The sequence below is a fragment of the Amia ocellicauda genome, chromosome 19, assembly GCF_036373705.1.
Source record: "Amia ocellicauda isolate fAmiCal2 chromosome 19, fAmiCal2.hap1, whole genome shotgun sequence".
In the NCBI taxonomy this organism is placed as follows: Eukaryota; Metazoa; Chordata; class Actinopteri; order Amiiformes; family Amiidae; genus Amia; species Amia ocellicauda.
In genome coordinates this window covers 2,153,571-2,159,722 of record NC_089868.1, presented here as the reverse complement: position 1 = coordinate 2,159,722, position 6,152 = coordinate 2,153,571, and the positions used below count along the sequence as shown (strand labels likewise).

Here is a 6,152-nt window from a genome sequence, read left to right as displayed (position 1 = left end):
CTGTGTGACCGTATACCTCGAGTAAACGTTTACTCGGTCTGCTTGAGCAAGTGGGTTGAAATGACGTGTGTAAGCCGAAAGCCAGTAATGTATTTTGATACCAGACATTACAGCTTTCATGACCAGGGGCGCAGCGAGGATTTCAGGGCCCCATGAAAGTAAAAAAGGTAGCTACCGAAGTGTGAACCATCGGGAGGATAGCTAAACCCGGGGGTTATGCCTGTGAGGAGAGGTTGAGGGGTGGATGAGGAACCTCGCCACTTGATAGGTCCGGTCGTTGAGGTAGGAGGAGAAACAAGTGAGAGCAGTCCCAGAGATTCCAAGGTCAGCGAGGCAGGAGAGGAGGATGGAGTGATCGACGGTGTCAAATGTTGCGGAGAGACCAAGGAGGATGAGGATTGAGGAGAGGGAGGCTGCCCGAGCACAGTTGAGGGAGTCAGTGACTGCCAGGAGAGCAGTCTCAGTGGTGTGAGCGGTGTTTGGAAGGCGGATTGCAGAGGATCAAGAAGTGAGAGATGGGAAAGGAATGCAGAGAGCTGACAGTGGAAAGTGAATAAATAAAACAAAACAAGAAGCAATAAAAAACGCACAAAACAAATACCAAAATAGGCTAACGCCCATTGCTAGTGATGCAATAAAGGGACACTGTTTGGAATGAATGAGAATTGTGCATTCTTACCGATGCCCCACAACGATCACACCTTTTGATCGATCAGCTATTTAACTCTTTCATCAACCTCCATTACCTATAACATAATTTTGAGAAATGTACTTTTTCTTTCAAGTGTGCTGCAGGAAACATCCACTTATTTATAATTCGTTTTATGTCACTTGTTTGCTGCAAGAAAGGCAAGGCGGTAAGGCTGTAGAACACTGCTACATTATGCATCTTACTGTTTTTATTTTGTGTGGTTTTTTATTGTTTCAAAAATAAAGAAAATCTAAGACATGAAGCTATGCAGTTTCTGTGTGAGTGTATGAACACAATGATCGGTGGTGGAATTGGCTGCGATGCCAGGGGCACCAGCTAAAATCTTGCCTAGGGCATCAAATTGGTCAGGGCCGGCCCAGGGCGGAATGACTGATGTGCGGTCCTAATTAATCGGCTACGTAAATCATTCCTTTCCGACCGAACCTGTAACGCTCAAATAATTAATCTGTATAATTTAAATCTATAATCTCTATGAATTATTCCTCGCAGAAAAGCTACTGGGTCTGGATCACTACTGGATCTGTTAGGAACGCCGCCGTCATTGTTGGGGGACACAGTCAGCTGTCATTTAACTGGGCAGATGAAATACAGTCAGATTGTTAGCCATCTAACTTCAAGTTAACCTGACAGGGAGCAGGTTTGAGATGCTGGACATGCTGCTCTGGAAACATAGCTGGCTGAACTTTAAACTCGCTACGGAGAATGGAAAATCCCGAGTTAATGCCAAGTTATCCTGAAACTTAGCCGGCTAACCTACTTATCCAAGTAGGAAGAACACACCCAGGTGCCTATATGTTGTTGGTTTCTTTACAATGCTTGTGTAACTTAATAATATATATACTTTTCCTTGTGCAGAAAACATATCGGCACAATTCGAACTTATGCAAGTTTTATTGTAGAATACTACTACTACTAATAATAATTACAATTATTATGATAATAAACACGAAACAGAGACTGATTAGCATACGTTGAGGTTATCAACAAAGCTATTAACTCTTTACCATAATGCATTTTTACTATTAAGTTGTATCTGAAGCATATCATCTTTCGTGAAACTTGATTTGATTATGTACTTACCCAGCGTTACTTTTAACTTTTCTGTATGTGCACATATTCCTGTTATCCACAAACCACTGTAGTTATTTAAAGCAACTAAACGCAATAACTTCATCGTCACTCCTGTAACATTAAAACCCAATATTCACTGGCGCTGTTTAAACTGTGAATAACTAGGTGAGTGCATGTTTTTTTCAGATAATGGCCAATTCTACCTGTTCACCAAAAGCAAGCATGTGCAAATATGTACATTTATTATTTGGACCTTATTATATTAAACCTATTGTAAAATAAAATACAATATTAGTAAAGGCAAATACACTCACCTAAAGGATTATTAGATACACCTGTTCAATTTCTCATTAATGCAATTATCTAACCAACCAATCACATGGCAGTTGCTTCAATGCATTTAGGGGTGTGGTCCTGGTCAAGACAATCTCCTGAACTCCAAACTGGATGTCTGAATGGGAAAGAAAGGTGATTTAAGCAATTTTGAGCGTGGCATGGTTGTTGGTGCCAGACGGGCCGGTCTGAGTATTTCACAATCTGCTCAGTTACTGGGATTTTCACGCACAACCATTTCTAGGGTTTACAAAAAATGGTGTGAAAAGGGAAAAACATCCAGTATGCGGCAGTCCTGTGGGCGAAAATGCCTTGTTGATGCTAGAGGTCAGAGGAGAATGGGCCGACTGATTCAAGCTGATAGAAGAGCAACTTTGACTGAAATAACCACTCGTTACAACCGAGGTATGCAGCAAGGCATTTGTGAAGCCACAACACGTACAACCTTGAGGCGGATGGGCTACAACAGCAGAAGACCCCACCGGGTACCACTCATCTCCACTACAGATAGGAAAAAGAGGCTACAATTTGCACAAGCTCACCAAAATTGGACAGTTGAAGACTGGAAAAATGTTGCCTGGTCTGATGAGTCTCGATTTCTGTTGAGACATTCAGATGGTAGAGTCAGAATTTGGCGTAAACAGAATGAGAACATGGATCCATCATGCCTTGTTACCACTGTGCAGGCTGGTGGTGGTGGTGTAATGGTGTGGGGGATGTTTTCTTGGCACACTTTAGGCCCCTTAGTGCCAATTGGGCATCGTTTAAATGCCACGGCCTACCTGAGCATTGTTTCTGAGCATGTCCATCCCTTTATGACCACCATGTACCCATCCTCTGATGGCTACTTCCAGCAGGATAATGCACCATGTCACAAAGGTCGAATCATTTCAAATTGGTTTCTTGAACATGACAATGAGTTCACTGTACTAAACTGGCCCCCACAGTCACCAGATCTCGACCCAATTGAGCATCTTTGGGATGTGGTGGAACGGGAGCTTCGTGCCCTGGATGTGCATCCCACAAATCTCGATCAACTGCAAGATGCTATCCTATCAATATGGGCCAACATTTCTAAAGAATGCTTTCAGCACCTTGTTGAATCAATGCCACGTAGAATTAAGGCAGTTCTGAAGGCGAAAGGGGGTAAAACACAGTATTAGTATGGTGTTCCTAATAATCCTTTAGGTGAGTGTATAAGCGGAATATATTTGTTATAAATACAGCAAATATAGTTTTATATTCACTGTATTTTCCATTTCATGGGATTCCAGAATAATTTCTGTATCAAATTTAAACTACTGAGATATCATATTAAAGATATAGGAAAGACCAAACACATGTGCAGTATCCGTTTTTTTTTCTTTCTTTCTGTAATTTCTGCTTTAAGTTTAACTTGGTATTCACGTCATGCCATGTGTTCTGTGTCATGCTCACTGTCACTATCTCTTTAGCATTCTGTTTAACTTCTTCATCACGTCAATGCTTCAGTTGCCCATTCATTAACCTAAATGGTCACTAGCAAAACATCACCATAGTTCCCAATATTTTTCCTTGACGTCCTGTGTTAACTGAAGTTTAAGGACCTCGTGGCACAACGGTAGCGCGTCTGACTCCAGATCAGAAGGTTGTGTGTTCAAATCACGTCGGGGTCAGTCTTTTACTCTACATTCCCTGTAATATCACTCAATAATTCCTGCTGTGGAGAGTGTTATTAATATCCTAGAATGCAAACGTTGTTAGTCTAAGTAACATGCATCTACACCCGAGAGGATGCATAAAAGTCAGTCTGGTCTCCTGCACGTTGAAATTATATTTGATTTTAAGAATCCGTATCGTTTGTTATATTTTAATCTGCCTTGTTATAGGCTATTAACAGTAGACTGTCACAATCCGTGTTTTATTCACCTGCTGTATAGCTCCCTTTTATGTATTTCTTGTGCTTTCGATTACCGCCTACCCAATACTGTCTCACTTTCTGATCCCTGGTCGACACAATTCATACACTAATAAAAACGTATAGAAATACTTTAGATAACATCAACACTACTAGGTAATAATAGTAGATGGGATTCAATGTTCATTTCTCGGTTCATGTTTGAGCGATTCCGAGGCCTCGCTAAGGTGCCTTTTAGTGATGCGCTAAGGTCGCTGCACTGTGGCGCGGCACACCGACCCCCCAGGATGTTGCCATATTATTAGGAATATTATTAGGGTTCCACTGTACAAGATCTGCTGCCGTGCTCGGCATTACCAGCAGCTTATCCAGACGGAGGCGCCGGGTGTCACAGAGAGATGCAGGTCGGTGCTGCTAGTGGAGCGAGTCACTCATACTTTGACAATCACTCTTTGGGTGCATCGGGGTGTGTATATTGAAGTCACTAGACTTTCATTGACGTACACGGAGTAGCCTACACAGCATCAGCTGAGTTTGCGCCTGTAGAAAAGCCTGGCTGAATTTCTGCCAGCCCCAGCTCCTCTAGTCCAATAGTGCTATTAGTCAGCAACACTAGATGGCAGTCACACACAAGGTGCTTGAACTTGAGACTGAGAAAGTTTCCAGCTGTTGGAGCGCACCGCTTTCTACGTGGCACTAGTGTAAAGATGTCACTAATGTAAGTTTGTTCGAGATATGATTCTCTCTTAGAGTGCGAGAGGTCCTGGTTTAAAATGCCTTTCTTTTACGGATTTCTTAATTTCTCATCAGCATTTTATTATGGTATAACCCCTTTTCTATAAAGATTAGTTTATAATACACATGCATATACTACATATACTATTATTAAACATTATTATTATTTTTATTTCTTGGCAGACGCCCTTATGCAGGGCGACTTGCAACATAAGTGCAAGAATACAGTTAAGTACAAGGCATCAAACATTACAAATTCAAATTTACATTAAACAAAGCAATTCAAGATAATACATTTTACAACTTCCAATGTATACAGTTAAGTACAGTAAGTGCAGTCATACATTGTGAAAAGTAAAGCTAAGTGCCGTCAAGATGTACGACAATTGTCGAAATCATGTATTTGGCCAGTGAATAAGATCTCTTCTCCTCTCATCGGCATTTTATTATGGTATTACCCCTTTTCTGTAAAGATTAGTTTATAATGCACATGCATATACTACATATACTATTATCATTTAAAATATTGTAGACAGACGCCATCCGACTGTCTATCCGTCTATTTTTAAATCCATCTAGTTTTGTCCATTTGTCCAAAATGTGGCTAGAGACAGTGGCTTGCTTTCTACCTAGTTCCCCCAGTAAAAGCCATTAACCACTGAAGAAACTCAATTCATTTCTGACAGTCATTTAAGGTAAGGTACATCCTTGCCATTCTTAACAATGACTGTGATGTCATCTACGTAAGCCACCGCTTTGAAAAGTTTCATTAATACACCAGGAACAATCAGCCCAAATAGTCTGTAGGTTATGTAAATGCATCACTACCAGCAGGTGACACACACACACACACACACACACACACTTTTCTCTCGAGTTTGTTTTTCCATTCCAATGGGTGTCCAAGTTACTCCAACAGTCCAAGTTACACTGTCAATCAAATACATCATTGTCCGTGTTCCACCTTGGTGGGTAAATTCAATAAACTATGCGCTAAATAAAAACTGACCTTTAAATAAACAGTATTCATCTATCGAGAATCTATGTTCATGGATTGTATAGAAGTATTTCCACATATGCATCTGGACACTCGGGCAAGCCAGCTGAGAAGTCGCTCAAGTCGCCGCAGCTAAGTATCGCCTTTTTCTCTCGCGTTTCCTAGTTTAGTTAAGAGTTACATTGATTGTTTACGTGGTTTGTTTAGCTAAGAATGATATATCTTGCACCTGTTTTGTAGTAAGAGCAGCGACTGTTTGTTAGTGAATTTAGCAAGTTACTTAGCACACTCAACACGCCCTGTCTGTAATCAGAAGCTTTACACTGTAGGCTGTGATTATTCGCATGTATCTAGTCAGATGAATGATCTGAAATGCATCAAAAGTCATGGAATTAGAGAATTTCTGG

At 40.9% G+C, this 6,152-nt stretch overlaps 1 non-coding gene across 1 annotated transcript; it reads left to right on the top strand.

Moving 5' to 3' along the window:
• The first annotated feature begins 3,699 nt into the window (after positions 1–3,699).
• Positions 3,700–3,771, top strand: trnaw-cca (transfer RNA tryptophan (anticodon CCA)). The gene has a single exon. It is a non-coding gene; the product is annotated as a tRNA-Trp (tRNA).
• The last annotated feature ends 2,381 nt before the right edge of the window (positions 3,772–6,152 follow it).